The sequence below is a fragment of the Neolamprologus multifasciatus genome, chromosome 7, assembly GCF_963576455.1.
Source record: "Neolamprologus multifasciatus chromosome 7, fNeoMul1.2, whole genome shotgun sequence".
Taxonomy (NCBI): domain Eukaryota; kingdom Metazoa; phylum Chordata; class Actinopteri; order Cichliformes; family Cichlidae; genus Neolamprologus; species Neolamprologus multifasciatus.
Window position 1 is genome coordinate 23,291,430 of NC_140445.1, and position 17,521 is coordinate 23,308,950.

Here is a 17,521-nt window from a genome sequence, read left to right on the forward strand (position 1 = left end):
AATTTTTTGGTTGCATTTTGTTTCAGGTGTGGATTCACTGGCCACTTTATTAGGTACAGTTTGCTAGTATTGGGTTATACACCTTTTCTGCCTTCATGGCACAGATTAAACAAGGTGCCAGAAACATTCCTCTGGGATTTTGGTCCAGATTGACTTGATAGCATCACACAGTTCCTGTGGATAGATGCCTGTTCCACCACATCCCAAAGGTGCTCTATTGGATAGAGATTTGATGAGTGTGGAGGTCATTTGAGTACAGTCAACTCACTGCCATGTTCAAGAACCCAGTTTGAGAGGATTTGAGCTTTGTGACATGGCACCATATTCTACAGGAAGCAGTTATGTGGGTAGATTAGATGTTTAAATGATGCTCTGTTCGTATTAAGGGGATGGCCTTTTTGTGTAAGATTTTGCATGGTCTTCCCTGTGCCTCCTGACTGAGTATGTAAGGTAGTTTAAGCATTTAAAATTCATAGAATCAAATGCTGTACGAGTGTTTGGTTAAACGTGACTTGAGCACTTTGCTTGGTAAGTATGACTAGGAAAGCACTTTATAAATGTCAGTCCATTTTCATACATTTTGGTATATAAACTATCCAATCAAATGTACCGTCAATGGTATTTTGTTGTTAGTTTTTTAGGGATTTGCTCTTTTACTTACCAGTTATGTTTAATGTAAGTCAACGTGTAGGTTTCCTCTATGTGCATTTTCTGCAGTTTCCATGTATAGTGATTTTATTGTGGTTGACTACTGGCTGGTGACAAAAATGTGCAAAGAGTCACATACCTATCCATGTAAATCTCCAAAGAGAAGGGTATATTAACATATGCTTTATTGGTCTAAGAAGTACATACATGGCTTACCTATTCTGTCTGCCGTTAAAATAAATGAAACAGAAATCCCAAACAAAGAATGGGGGTAAAAACTGCATGTCCTGGTGAGATTACTATCAAACAAGCAGATTGGTTGATTTACCTGACAAAGACAGAACAGTTCTTTTATTTCAAATTTGCAAAGCATTTCCAACATTATATCATTAGCAAGAAACACTTGTTATCACTGAGTCCTCTAGAAAGGAAATTTCTTTTGCAAATTTCATCATAAAGTATTGAACTTTTATTAACCTGACAGAGAAAGGTCAAAGGGTCATCACAGCTGATTGCATCACATCCTGAGGGGAACATGAACGCCTGAAGCAAATGGCATGGCAAATAATTCTGATAAAACAGAAATGTGAACTTCTTAGTGATAGTAAAGATAAAGTCACCCATCAACATAAAATGTTGCATGTCTTTACCAAATAATGGAAGAATTTCTGAGACCTTCTGATAACACCACAGAAAAAATGTCAGAAGAGGATTGATGTAATTAGAATTCATTATATGGAGTATACTGTACCAGTCTTTACATTATAAATCCATCCAATAGTTGTAAAGACTTTTCATAAATGTCTGATAAAAGTCAGGGACTCGCTTAAGTCAAAAGGCACTTTCAGACTGCAACATTGTTTTTGTGCCCCATGTCACAATCTTCCCATAAGTGGACCTCCCAGCAAATTCACCACAAGATCAGACCATGCAAAATCTTTCTACAGACCTCGGTTAGTGAATTAAAGATTAAAGTAGAAAAAGAGTGAACAAGTTTGGCTTGTTTTGAAGGGTTGGCAGAGAAAAAAGCACCTTTGCTCTAAAAAATAAGTTGCATCTGAACAAACCACAAGACCTCTGGAATAATGTCCTTTGGACAGACAAGAACAAAGTGAAGATGTTTGGGGGAAAATGTCCTGTCGAGATTAGTATCAAGCAACAGGATTGGTTGGTTCAACTCTGACAAAGACGGAGCTCCTCATACCAACTTTGGCTTCATTTACAGTCACAGGACCTGGGTACCTTGCACTGAGCCAACAATGAATTCCTCTGTATACCAAAGTATTCCCAAGTCAAATGCTGGCCATCTGTCTAAAGCTTGAGTGAAACTGGGGAAAATGTTCTCTATACATTCCTCTTGTAACAAGACAATGATCCCAAACAGCACAGTAAATTTACAGCACAATGAATCAAGGTGTTGCAATGAGCCATTTTGAGTCCAAACCTCAACCTGACTGAATTAATTTTAGCTGGCTAGACTGAGCTTAGTCTGAAATTGATCGCTGTTTGAATGTGTTTATTTGCATCTTCTTCACAGCTTCTTCTACTGGGCCATTGCTCCACCCCCTCCTACAAATCTAAGCTATGGTCTGAGCAACTCTCATCCCTCAGGCTACTCACACAAAGACTCTATATTCAGACCAAGTCCTTTGCACCAAATTCAAGCATTTTGGAACTTGTCCTTTTAATGTGTCCCTCTCTCTTGTTTTGTAAACATTCTCTTGTTTTTTATTTTTCCCTATTATCCTACTATTTATTTTTCCTGCACAGCTGGTGTGGAGCACTCACATTTTTATTGTACATGTACAGTGACAATAAAGGGTTATTCTACTCTGACACAGACACATTTGTACATTTCTGCTTTCAAGTAAAGCAGGGGATTCTCAGACACTTAAGTTGTAGAAATAATTTTTATTTCAGCGATGCGTGGCCAGCTAGGATGTACAGGACTACCCAAAAGTTGAGCCACTCTTTTTTTCCTTATATTTTCCTTCCAAGCAGCCAGTCATGAGAAATAGTTTGCCAGGGTTTCTGAAGGTCTTTAAAGGTTTTTCTTTTGGACATTAACTGCTTTTTCACTCATTTTCAGTCTGGTTCTTTTACCTGACCATTTTCATTTTTTCTCTGTTGAACTACTTAACATTGGCCTGTGAGTTATTCAAACATAAATAGCATCTAACTATAGGGATGAACAGTGTAGTGTCTGTGCTTAATAAATATTGCCAAAGTATTTGCTTGTCTGCCTTCACAGACATGAACTTTAGTGAGATCCCATTTTTAATTCATAGGGGTTTAATATAACATTAGCCCACACTTTGTAGCTATAAAAACTGGGAAGGTTTTCCATGAGGTTTAGGAGTTTGTTTATGGGAATTTCTGACCATTCTTCCAGAATATTGATATTGATGATTTATCCCAAAGGTGTTCTGTTGGGTTGAGGCAAGGACTCTGTGCAGGCCAATCAAGTTCTCTCACACCAAACCCATTCATCCATGCCTTTATGGACCTTGCTTCCAACATGACTGTTACCAAAAAGTAGGAAGCATGAAAATGTCCAAATGTTTCAGTATGCATCAACGGTTTCTTTCCTCCTGAAAAAATATCCCACACCACACTCCCCCATCCACCAAACTTTACATTTGGCACAGTGCAGTCAGACAAGTACCATTCTCCTGGCAACCACCAAACCCAGACTCATCCATTGGATTGCTATAGAAGCGTATTTTGTCACTCCAAAAATACGTCTCCACTGCTCTAGAGTCCAGTGGCGGTGTGTTTTACACCACTACATCCAACACAGTTGATGGACTGTTTCTGAAAACCATGTCCTCAAAGAAATAAGAAAAAAATCTAGCAAAGACCTCACAGAAGACTTGAGCCTCATCAGAAAAGGAATAATATTGGTCAAGAAGCCATTTTGAAGAAAGGGAAACGGGGAAAAAGACTGGTGCATGCAAAATTACACTGGACTGAAAATCAGTGGAATGATGAATCCAAATTTATAATTTTTTGGTTAAAATCATCAACAATATTCATGGAGGAGGTCAGGAGAGATGTACAACAGCGAGTTTCTGCAGCCATCTGCAAAACATGGCTCTGTCATGGTTTGGGGCTGCATTTCAGCCATGGTGTTAGATCTTGTCAAAAATTATGGAATTTTGAAAGCAGAAAAGTACCATCAGATTTTGGTCCACCTTGTAGTACCATCTGGAAGCATCTGAGTGGCTTCATTTTTCCCCGTGACAAAGATACCAAACACACTGCCAATATAGTAAAGGCAAATCTGGATAGAAAAACATACAATGGAACCCTATCAGTCATGGATTGGCCCCTAAGAGGCTAGATCTCAATAGACTAACTTCTAATCCTGTCCCTCTTGGTTACTCCCAACAAAATTTTTAATATCTTCATGTCTGCCACCTCCAGCTCCTTCCACTGTCCTTTTGTTGTGCCACAATCTCCACCCATAGCAAGAAGCTATCCTTGTGTCACAACTCTGTCACACAGTAATGCAGTTCTGCACCACTTCTGCCTTCATTCTTCCTTATTCTTATTCTTTTTTTTACCCTCGAATGGTAAACATTTTTACCATTTCATCAAATTTTGCCCTTGAATGGTTCTTTATTAGGATTTGTGTCACATTATTTTTTTTCATTTTGCTTTTTTGACATTCAGACCATTTTAGTAGCTGGACTTTGAACAGAATAGGATCTTATGATAAGTTTTAGAGATGTACTAACTGGAGACTAGCAGGCCACAGCTAACGGGAATCACAGGAGAATGGATCTCACTCAAAATTAATTACTGATGTGACACAACCCAACAATGTTTCCAAATCTTTCATACTCAGGAGATACATAGTTTGTTAACAAAAGTGTGCAAGTAAGCCATGACAGTGGGCCAAGATGCAGAATTTCCGGACTGCGAAAGGGGCTTACCTAGTGGAATGCAGTCATTTTTAATGTTAACAATTACATATGTGTCAAAACGTTTGCTGTGAGAAGGGTCTATTTGGAAACGTTGCTATTTTAGACCTAAAAGAAAAGCTGAGGTGCTTACATTAAGAGAAAGTGAACATGGATGTGGAAGTGAACATGAACAAATGAGACAGCTCACTTATGAAAATGACATGTTTACAGGAAACTAGAAAATACCAAACCTTGTTCCATCACTTTACCCTCCTTATCCCGTTCTATCGCTGCTCTATTTGTCTTTGTTTCTGTCTCTGCCCATCCTTGTGCTTCTTCATCTCCGTTAACTCCCTCTGATCCTGCTCCCAATCCCTCTAACTACCCCACCACTCTCTCCACAACCCCATGGCCAAACACACTGACCTAGACTCCCAGCCTCCTTTGATGTGAGTGATGTGACCCCTGCGCTCCAGTTGCCCCTACACCGCCAGTGTTATCCTCTCAGAGAGCCGGCACAGCCCACGGAGAGGGCCAGTCATTAACCCCATACAACCCAGGCATCTCCTCCACCGCTTAAACACATGATGTATCGCAACACCCACCCCCACACATCCCCCCAAGATTCACCCAAACATGCATGTGTGGGCGAGGGCCGATGATGCAATAGGCTCTTTAAACATTTAAAGAACGGGTCAGCTTTTCAAAGGGAGGACTTGAAACCTTTGGCCACTGCTTCAGTTATCATGGTCAGCAGTTGAAAGTCTGGAGATATGTCAGGAGGAAAACAAATGAATGTCTAATGAATGGAAAGCCTGGATAATAAATGAAACTTCATACTGGAAAATCACTGGTTTATTTGGATTATGAGTGTATATCTTTGCCATACTGGGACCGACGGGGTTGGTAGGATGAGAAGAAACAACACTTTTATGCTGATTGAATATGATGAAATGAAGATGATGCATGCATGATGAGATGTATTTATTATAATACCGTCACGCTTAGATGAGTGCAAGTACATTAAAACATCACCGAATTCCTATTTCAGTATCTTTCAGTTGACCCTACTTCATTTTGTTGCTTCTGGAGAGAGAAAATTAAAACAAGTCATCTCAGAGTAATGATGAGTCATGGCCTCGGTCAACCTTAAAACTTAAATCTAAACAAATCACAGTCTGGGTGCCACGCATGACAAAGGAGAAGAGTGCAAGAACAAGAGCATTCCTAGGAGCAGAAAAACGAGGGATGGGGGGGGGGGGGGGGGGGGGAATTACTTTATTAAGATGTACTGAAACACAGATAACCACAGATGGATGAGCACCTCGCACAAAGAGGGGTTTCAGAGAATCAAATCCATCTCTTGCAGGAGTTGCAAACATCTGTTTGAAAAGTCATACTGATGCAACTCTTTGTCTTTTTCTTAAAACAGAGTAGCTCCCCTTTTGAAAACCTTTAGAAATCTGTAGAAGTCAACGTTTAAATGAAGTCTAAATGAAGTCTAAATGAACAAAAAGAGGAGGGGGCAAAGAAATTAGCTTGAACTTTGTGCCTCTCTGTGCAGTTCTAATAAAGATGAACCCATGTGGGCTTCAATCGACAGAGCATCTGGACCATCCACTTAAGGAGTAAATGCTAATATTGTTCTTTCTGGCAAATCAAGCAAAGTCTAGCACAAATATCCTGGCACATATCCAGAGCTGATATTTATGCCTAGCTTGAAGTTTGTGGTGGGGTAGCAGTTGTGGTCAGTCTGGAGTAGAGGAGATGGAGTAGAGTCCTCCATCAGATAACACATTTTCTGGTTCATGTAAAGATGTTCAGTGTATCAACAAAGATATGCATCAACGTGATGTGCAATGTGCATCTGTGCACAACAGCCGTTTTTGCCTTAACGGATAGCTAAGACAAGTCCTGGCAACCAAGTGCTGACATGGGAGAACAGACCCTTCCACCTCCCACCATTCAGTCTTTCAGCACCACTCCTGGCCAGAATCCTGGGGAGAGCCAACAGGCAAATGGGGAGGGCTGGGAGCGTCCTCCAAGAGAGGCAGACAGGGATGTTGCAGTGTTGAAAGGGTGAGAACCAGAGAGTGACTTGGAGCCAGAGAGCAGTGCAAAAGCTGTTAAGCTGTGTCCGTGCACTAGAGTGGAACTTCCTACGTGCTATTTTGCACATCAGAAAACAATCTAAAACTATCTAAGCTGTCCTAGAATCATCCATCAAGTCATAACTCTTTGTAAAGTGTAGAAATGTTAGTTTTATGTGTCATAAAATACCACATAGTGGAAGATTTGTTTCAGGGTTTTCTGCTGTGCTTAGTTTGGTACATAAATTTGATTCTGATTATTCTCATTTCAGAACCGCTGGTTCTGACCTATGTTGTAGATGCCACGGCCTCGGAGTATAGTTGGTATCAATAAAAAGCCCTCAGCTTCTGATTTAATGCAGTGGTGACACAATAATCAAATGATTTAATGAAAATATGTAGATAAGCAAACTTGTTGACGCAGGTGGGATAAACCATCACTTTTTTTTTCTTTTCCCTTTTCATGTGTTTTTGTGTCCAATCACAAAATAAATAAACATTAATTTTAACAAACTCCAGATAGCCTAAAAACATCTATGGTTTCAATATATGCTCTATAAATCTTTTTTCAGATGCTTTCAAATAGTTATTTCTAAACATTGCAAGACTGTTATTAATTTGTTTACACATGCAACATTGTTCTACTATTTACAATTGATTTACAATGGAGCTGTCTCATGCTTATGTAGAGGCTAATAAATTTAAACCAGAAGCTGCTTATTATACTCAAGCCAGCTCATTCCTAAAGTAATTTACCGCTATGAGTTATATGAAAAAGACTGAATGGCCATCTCTGTCTCTGATATCTATCAGCATTCATGTGTTCTGTCACTATTTTCAACATATTTCATGGCTTTTCGAAGTTAACACCCATGACACCAGATGACAGGATTAGTTAGATTAAAAAAACAAGTCAGACATGGGAAGAACTAGTTTCCAATAGTTTGGAGACCAATATATTAAAAACAACATGTAGAAAGTCAGAAAGGCAAGAGGAGGGAATAATCTTGATGACTTTGATCTTTCAAGAAGGAGGTTGCAATACTTTTTTGAAAAAAATTGTTTTGTGTAAAAGAATATTGAGAAACCCCTACTGAATCTAGGGCCAAGTCAATTTATAGTAGCTGATGAGAGGTCTTTTCATGCCAGGTAAAATATGACTTTGCAACAAGTCCAATCCCAAAAGCCTGTGGACATTAGTGAATTATTGCTGTACCAGTCATGCTATCCAGTTTAGCACAAAGAACACACATCTGTTCATAAACTACACAGCGACATCTTGGCAACTCTTTTTAATCATTGCCTGCATCAATCAGGATTTGCTTTTACCATTATGTTTCATCAAACAAGAACTATTTACTCTCCTCCAATGACAGCACTTTTTTGTATTTTTGTTTTTATTCAACTAACCATATTTCTCCTTGGTTGTAAGCAACAACTGAGTGAAACATCATCATATCATTTGATAACACTGCAGAAGTCCCATCCATCCCCATCACAGAGAGACCAGACCGGGTAGATCATAAGTGTTTCAATGTCAAAACTGAGTCCAACTGAAAAATGGCCTCCAGCTGTCTCATCATTAGAGCTGATAAGGCACCAGGGCCAGGCTCCCTGCATGCCTCTTTCAGTCTATGGGAATTACAGGTAGAAGCTTTAAGTACTGGAAAAAACAACCCATTTTCTCACACACCTGGGTCATAGTTTCTCCATATGGAACACATTTAGACTAGGATTCCCAAGCTCTCTCAGTCTCTGAGAGCTTGGGAATCATGCTTTGTTTCTTTCAAACATTTTTTTCTTACTGTAGCCTTCTGAGAAACAGTCTTCTGGACTGTATGTTTTTTAAGGTTATTTAATAGACAAAAAGCATATTGTACTTGCAAATTTAGACAGTTTGTGTGTAATTATGTCTTCCAACCAATTTTTACATTCTCATAAACTTATAATTAATCTATTAAAAATACATCAGAGCAGGTTTGATGTTTGTGGAAGCCAACAACTTACATCATTATTACTGTCATCAGTCAGTAGGCGTCTTTGAGTCACTGACCTATATTTAACTCCATTCACAAAGTTTTACAACCTCTTCCAGAGTAAATAAAGGTGGCTGCTTCTCACCCGGCATTGACAGCTGAGGTAAACAGGACTGGCTGAATGTCACTTTTATATGTACTGCAACCTTTCTTCTTGCACAGGCATGGTATACTTGGTACTTGGTCAGTAATAAGAAAGTAATGTCATCCTAAGGATTGCTTACACCCTCAACACATTCCTTTTTTCTTCTTGTCTATTTTATGCATTCATGGTGTAGATGTAAATAAAGTTGTGGTTGTGGTACTCAGCATCTAGCAAGCAAAGGAGCAAGCTTAAATGAAGAGTAACTTAAAAAAAAATCAGGTATTTTTAGATTGAATTTTTTAAACATTTCAATATATCAGCAAACAGGCAAACTTTCTGTGCAGTTTGTGATTGTATTTTCCAGGGAAGGAAGAACAGTGAGAGATGGAGAAGGATTTAAGAAAGACAGGAAACGAGAGGAAGATCAGAGAATATGCAAGGACAAATGTAAATGTAAGGACTTCTCTCAAGTGCAGTTTTATGAACTTGTACGTTTAAATTTACAATTTATTTTGGTTGCATGAAAATACTATGCAGGTTTCCAAATGTTGATTCTGTTCATCTGGACGTAGCGTTTTGTGGGAGAAACAAGTGACTTCTTCAGTCTCAGCTGACTGCAGCTTTCCCCAATCTTATAAACAGTTTGTAAGTCTGTTTGTATGTCTGTTTATGTCACGGCTGGCGGGGTGAGCCGTGTGGTGTGGAGGAAACGGAGGACCCAAAATGCAGACAGCCGATATGAGGATAAGAGTGAGGGTTTAATTTACAATGTACAAATAACAGAACTGAGGGCAGGACAGAACATAAACCTAAACTGGGTGAGCTAAATAACAAACCGGATCATACAAATGGGGTGGGAGGCGGTGGGAGGCAGAGAGACACAGACGAGGAACAGACACCATGAAACACAGACGAGCCCACAACGAACACAGACCGACACCCACTATAAATACACACACCAGGTAATCAGGAAATGGCACACAGGAGGGGACACAGCTGGAACTAATGGACATAACGAGACACAACCCTACAAAGTAAAACAGGAAACACACAGACTGTTTTACATAACACGAGGACATGAACAGAGCACCGAGGGAGACGCAGGTAGGGAAGATAAACACAACCAAACACCAACAACCAATACAAGATCAGAAATAAACTAGAAAACACTAATAACAAACTCAAAGCGCTGGGTCACCGACCCAGGACCATGACAGTACCCCCCCCTCAAGGGCTGGCTCCAGACAGCCCAACAGAAACACAAAACCCCCCCCCAAAAACCAAAAACGACCCGACCAGGGCGGGTGGCGGGGGTCCAGGACGGAGGGACAGAGTCCAAAAAGGCCCAGACGGACAAGTTCAGGGGGCCGACCTGGAGGCCGACAGCGCCGGAGGCCAAAACAGTGCAGTTCCGGGGGCCGACCGTGCGGAAGGCAGTGGCAACGACGGGGAAACAGTTCAGGGGGCCGACCGCGCGGAAGGCAGCGGCAACGACGGGGAAACAGTTCAGGGGGCCGACCGCGCGGAAGGCAGCGGCAACGACGGGGAAACAGTTCAGGGGGCCGACCGTGCGGACGGCGGCGGCGGCGAGAAAACAGTTCCGGAGGCCGGCCGCGGCGGCGAAGATGCCCAACATGCGGCCCGGCAGATGACCGACGATGTTGAGGCGGCAGTTGGGAACCTGAAGGCTGCGTGGCCTTCGCTGGACCAGACGAGGCAGGAGCTGAGGCTGGATCAGGCGAAGCGGAAGCTGAGGCTGGACCAGACGAAGCGGAGGCAGAGGCTGGACCAGACGAAGCGGAGGCAGAGGCTGGACCAGACGAAGCGGAGGCAGAGGCTGGACCAGACGAAGCTGAGGCAGAGGCTGGACCAGGCGAAGCTGAGGCAGAGGCTGGACCAGGCGAGGCGGATGCAGAGGCTGGACCAGGCGAGGCTGATGCAGAGGCTGGACCAGACGAGGCTGATGCAGAGGCTGGACCAGGCGAGGAGGATGCTGAGGCTGGACCAGACGAGGAGGATGCTGAGGCTGGACCAGACGAGGAGGATGCTGAGGCTGGACCAGGCGACGATGAAGCCGGAGCTGGACCAGGCGACGATGAAGCCGGAGCTGGACCAGGCGACGATGAAGCCGGAGCTGGACCAGGCGACGATGAAGCCGGAGCTGGACCAGGCGACGGCGTGGGTGAAGCCGGAGCTGGACCAGGCGACGGCGTGGGTGAAGCCGGAGCTGGACCAGGCGACGGCGTGGGTGAAGCCGGAGCTGGACCAGGCGACGGCGTGGGTGAAGCCGAGGCTGCAGCTGGCGAGGATGAAGACACGGAGGCTGCAGCTGGCGAGGATGAAGACACGGAGGCTGCAGCTGGCGAGGATGAAGACACGGAGGCCGCAGCTGGCGAGGATGAAGACACGGAGGCCGCAGCTGGCGAGGATGAAGACACGGAGGCCGCAGCTGGCGAGGATGAAGACACGGAGGCCGCAGCTGGCGAGGATGAAGACACGGAGGCCGCAGCTGGCGAGGATGAAGACACGGAGGCCGCAGCTGGCGAGGATGAAGACACGGAGGCCGCAGCTGGCGAGGATGAAGACACGGAGGCTGCAGCTGACGAGGATGAAGCCGCTGCTGCTGCCGGCGGTGTAGATGAAGCCGCTGTTGCTGCCGGCGGCGTGGATGGAGCGGCAGCCGGCGAGGATGATGATGAGGCTGCAGCTGGCGGCTGGACGGGCTCCTCGGGCCCTCCAGCTGACGAGGCAGAAGACTGGACGGGCTCCTCGGGCCCTCCAGCTGACGAGGCAGGAAGCTGGCTGGGTTCTCCTGAACCTCCAGCTGACGAGTCTTGGGGCTGGACGGGCTCCTCGGGCCCTCCAGCGGACGAGTCTTGGGGCTGGACGGGCTCCTCGGGCCTTCCAGCGGACGAGTCTTGGGGCTGGACGGGCTCCTCGGGCCTTCCAGCGGACGAGTCTTGAGGCTGGACGGGCTCCTCGGGCCCTCCAGCGGACGAGACAGGAGGCTGGACGGGCTCCTCGGGCCCTCCAGCGGACGAGACAGGAGGCTGGACGGGCTCCTCGGGCCCTCCAGCGGACGGGACAGGCGGCTGGACGGGCTCCCCGGGCCCTCCAGCGGACGAGACAGGAGGCTGGACGGGCTCCTCGGGCCCTCCAGCGGACGGAACAGGCGGCTGGACGGGCTCCTCGGGCCCTCCAGCGGACGGGACAGGGGGCTGGACGGGCTCCCCGGGCCCTCCAGCGGACGAGACAGGAGGCTGGACGGGCTCCTCGGGCCCTCCAGCGGACGGAACAGGCGGCTGGACAGGCTCCTCGGGCCCTCCAGCGGACGGGACAGGCAGCTGGACGGGCTCCTCGGGCCCTCCAGCGGACGTGACAGGAGGCTGGACGGGCTCCTCGGGCCCTCCAGCTGACGGGACAGGGGGCTGGACGGGCTCCCCGGGCCCTCCAGCGGACGAGACAGGAGGCTGGACGGGCTCCTCGGGCCCTCCAGCGGACGGAACAGGCGGCTGGACAGGCTCCTCGGGCCCTCCAGCGGACGGGACAGGCAGCTGGACGGGCTCCTCGGGCCCTCCAGCGGACGTGACAGGAGGCTGGACGGGCTCCTCGGGCCCTCCAGCTGACGGGACAGGGGGCTGGACGGGCTCCTCGGGCCCTCCAGCGAGAATAGTCACAGGACCAGCGGGCACAGGGGCCCCTGGCGGGCGCAGAACAGAACCAGCAGGCGCGGAGACCTCTGGCAGGCGCAGAACAGAACCAGCAGGCGCGGAGACCTCTGGCAGGCGCAGAACAGAACCAGCAGGCGCACGGGCCTCTGGCAGGAACGGATCAGAACCAGCAGGTGCACGGGCCTCTGGCAGGAACAAATCAGAACCAGCAGGCGCACGGGCCTCTGGCAGGAACAAATCAGAACCAGCAGGCGCATGGGCCTCTGGCAGGAACAGATCAGAACCAGCAGGCGCACGGGCCTCTGGCAGGAACAGATCAGAACCAGCAGGCGCACGGGCCTCTAGCAGGAACGGATCAGAACCAGCAGGCGCACGGGCCTCTGGCGGGCGCAAAACAGACCCAGCAGGCGCGGAGACCTCTGGCAGGCGCAGAACAGAACCAGCAGGCGCGGGGGCCTCTGGCAGGAACGGATCAGAACCAGCAGGCGCACGGGCCTCTGGCAGGAACGGATCAGAACCAGCAGGCGCACGGGCCTCTGGCAGGAACAAATCAGAACCAGCAGGCGCACGGGCCTCTGGCAGGAACGGATCAGAACCAGCAGGCGCACGGGCCTCTGGCAGGAACAAATCAGAACCAGCAGGCACACGGGCCTCTGGCAGGAACAAATCAGAACCAGCAGGCGCACGGGCCTCTGGCAGGAACAGATCAGAACCAGCAGGCGCACGGGCCTCTGGCAGGAACAGATCAGAACCAGCAGGCGCACGGGCCTCTGGCAAGAACAGATCAGAACCAGCAGGCGCACGGGCCTCTGGCAGGAACAAATCAGAACCAGCAGGCACGGTGGCCTCTGGCAAACACAAAGCTGACTGCAGCTGCACTGAGCATTGACTCAGCTCAGGCAGCGACAGCCGGGTGCAGTCCTCAGCTGGCTTCTTTACCTCCAGGGGTCCAGAGTCTGCTGAGGGCTGAAACCCAGCCTCTGGGGAGGCCCTGGAGTGCATCTCAGAACTGGCCAGCTCTTGAGGAGTGTTTTCAGGATTGTGTGGTTTGTCTCTCTGCAAAAAATACTTAGAAAAAGAGTCCAAAACGGGAGGCAGAGACGCAGCCTCCTGTACAGAGGGAGTCGGTGAAGATGGCATAGATGACTGGGCTAGTGGGGATACCGGGGGCCGAGCTGAATGCTGCTGTGCAGCTAAACGAGCTTGCGGCTGTGCAGCTAAACGAGCTTGTGGCTGTGCAGCTAAACGAGCTAAGGACAGCTGAGCAGGAGAATGAACAGGCAACAAGCAGTTCTCCTTGTCATCTGCTGCACAAAACAAAGCCCCTGAATAAACTGTCCCACAGTCCAAAACAGAAAAAGGGTCCTTCTCACTCACCACAGCCTGTAGTGCTATAGTCCTAGTATCCGGCTGTGGGGTGACGCGCCGACGGCGCGATCGTCGCCTCCTCCCTGCGGACGGCTCCGGCGGGCCGGGCAAAACCTCCGGCGGGCCGGGCAAAACCTCCGGCGGGCCTGGCAAAACCTCCGGCGGGCCGGGCAAAACCTCCGGCGGGAGAAGCTGACGTGGCTGTTCCGGGGGGGCCGTAGTCCGCTGCTGCCGGACAAAGTCTGTGGATTCCCGAGCTTGCACCACCTCCCGGGCTTTATGCAGGTTGCGAATTAACTCCGAAAGTCCCTTGAACCGGCAGAGGTAGGAATTTCCTTCCAGGATCGCCTCGATGGCTTTTAACCCCACCACCTTCGCACTTGCGTTGGTGGTGTGGGTTACCCAGTCCATCAGGCGTTGGATGCGTGCGAGGTCGCTCTCCCCAGACAAAGCTGCTGGATCCATCTTGTGGTCGGCTCGTACTGTCACGGCTGGCGGGGTGAGCCGTGTGGTGTGGAGGAAACGGAGGACCCAAAATGCAGACAGCCGATATGAGGATAAGAGTGAGGGTTTAATTTACAATGTACAAATAACAGAACTGAGGGCAGGACAGAACATAAACCTAAACTGGGTGAGCTAAATAACAAACCGGATCATACAAATGGGGTGGGAGGCGGTGGGAGGCAGAGAGACACAGACGAGGAACAGACACCATGAAACACAGACGAGCCCACAACGAACACAGACCGACACCCACTATAAATACACACACCAGGTAATCAGGAAGAGGCACACAGGAGGGGACACAGCTGGAACTAATGGACATAACGAGACACAACCCTACAAAGTAAAACAGGAAACACACAGACTGTTTTACATAACACGAGGACATGAACAGAGCACCGAGGGAGACGCAGGTAGGGAAGATAAACACAACCAAACACCAACAACCAATACAAGATCAGAAATAAACTAGAAAACACTAATAACAAACTCAAAGCGCTGGGTCACCGACTCAGGACCATGACAGTTTATAAGATTGGGGAAACCTGCAGTCAACTGAGACTGAAGAAGTCACTTGAATGAGTGACGAAACGTTTCTCCCACAAAACGCTACGTCCAGATGAACAGAATCAACTTTTGGAGATTTACTTACCTGGATGATTGAGCATGCATCAAGACTATGCAGACTGGTACAGTTAACAGAACAGGCTAAGCTGCCTGTAAATGCCCCACTGCTGTACTGTGAGGCATTTACAGTGATGCACTATGTTGGACAGGTAGTGATTAGATCCACTTACCCAAAACAATATATTGCTCAAAAAAATGAAATGAAGACTTTTTATAGTACAGAATTAGTAACAAGTCAATTAAGCTTCTGGATTTGGATCTGGTCAGTTGACTAGTATCAGCTGTGTTGGTATTAATGAAATTAACAACTAGTGCACCAGAGGGACCGCAATGAGGCAACAGGAATGGTTTTACAGGTAGAGGCTACTGGCATTTGTTCCCTCCTCATCTTTTCTGACTCTTTTATCAATCATTTTGCATTTGACTAGTGTCACTACTGCTGGCATAAGGCGATACCTAGACCCTATAGAGGTTGCACAGCTAGTCGAATTCCTCCAAGATGGCGCATTAATGCGTGCAATTGTAAAAAGGTTTTTCCAACACAGTCTCAAGAGTATGGAGGAGATTTCAGGAGACAGCAAATTACTCTAGGAGAGCTGGACAGGGTCGTAGAATGTCCTTAATCCATCAACCGGACTAGTATCTTTTACTTTGTTCAAGAAGGAAGAGGATTAGCACTGCCAGAGCCAAATCCCTACAAAATACCTCCAACAGGCCAATGGTGTGAATCTTTCTGACCATAAAATTAGAAACAGACCTGATGAGGGTAGCAATGGCGGGCCCTGTGCTCACTCCCAGCACTGTGGAGCCCGACTTGCATTTTTGCCATAGAAGACTAGAATTGGCAGTTCCACCACTAGCACTCTGTGCTTTGTGCTTTTCACAAATGACAGCAGGGTCACCCTGAGCACATGTGATGACTGTGAGAAAATTTTGCTCCCTGTACGGTAATATCATTTAGCATGACTGGTTGGTGGTGGGACAGTGAGGGCCTGTGGAGACATATCCCTGGAGGGAAGCAAAAACCTCCACAGGCTAGGCACTGCCACCCTGACTGCCATTAGTCAGGGTGGCATGCTGGAATGAAATTCTTGGACCCATCGTCAGACTCTGCACTGGTAAAATAGGCCTTGGGTTCCTCCTGGTGCATGACAGTGCGTGGCCTCATGTGGTAAAAGTATGAAAGCAGTTCCTAGAGAATGAAGGATATTATATCATTGACCTTCTTCCAAAATATCATTGGCCAATATGCTCACTTGTCCTGAATCTGAATCTCTGGGACATTATGTTTCGGTCCACCCAGACTCTCCAGGAGCGCAGTGATGCCTTGGTCCAGATCTGGAAGGAGATTCACCATCTTATTAGGAGCACGCCCCGACATTGTTAGGCATCCATACAAGCATGTTTTTTCTGTTGTTTGCTGTTGTTGTTTTTCTTTTTAAAACCAGAAAGTGTTGCATTTACCACAGAACTATCAAATGAGAATAAAAATGAAAAATAAACAGGAAGGAACCAAAGGGTCCCGCACACTGTGTCGCTTTGACTTATCCAATAGAATCAAGTGAAGAAAACAGCCACACTGTAAATGTTTAACCCTTTAAAACCGGTCAGAGCGGGCACGCTCCGGTTTGCGCAACTACTTTTAAATCCTTGTAGAACTGCAACCACGTAAGCTAGCGCAATCATTTTTTTTGCATATGAAACCGGAGGAGTTGTACTTACATCTTGTGCCATCAGCTTGTCCTAGGTCACAGTTTCCTTCCACATATAGCTTTGCAAAAACTGCATAAAAAAGCTCTTGCAGAAACAAAAACATAATATTCCAGAAACATGCTTTGCCAATCCGATCAGCTGATCATAAAACTTCCTACATTAGAATAGAATAGAGATTTTCGCGGAAATGTAGTTTTTTACCATCAGGGCCTCATGGGCCTATACTGGTGTTTTTAAAAGTTATGTTTGAGTTTATGACTTTCTGTGTCGTTTCTGTGATGCTTAGAACTAAAATTGCACTGCTGGAAATAGTTTATTTTGATGCATATGCAGCTTTTTTGCAAATTTGCATTCTAATATTTATTTTCGTCTTTCCTGCAGTATATAAAAACTGGTGTATTTCAAAAATAAAACTATGAAGACACTCAAAATAAATTTCCTGTGGTGGGAAACAATTTTGTGCAACTTTTTTTTTGTTGCACAAAAACCTTTTTTTTACAGTTTTGAGGGATAAGACTCTTAAATTTCTCTAACTAGAAATATATGTTAAAAAAAACAAAAACGATTTAAAAATTTTGTAGTTTATTGCACTTTCTTGCAATTTATGTAATTTCTATGCACTTAATGCATACATATTATTAAAATTTGGGCTATAATGGTTGTATTGATGTATAGCAACTTGAAATGCTCCCAAAAATGACACTACAGCATGTAAAAATATAATATAAGCTCTGGCGGACTTGGTTCTATGGTAGGTCTTAAAGGGTTAAATTGACTTGTGGTCTATGTTAAAGCAAGGATTGTGAACATGTCACACCTAATGCAGAGGCAGCAGGACACACTGAGATTAAAAATTTGATCATACAAATCT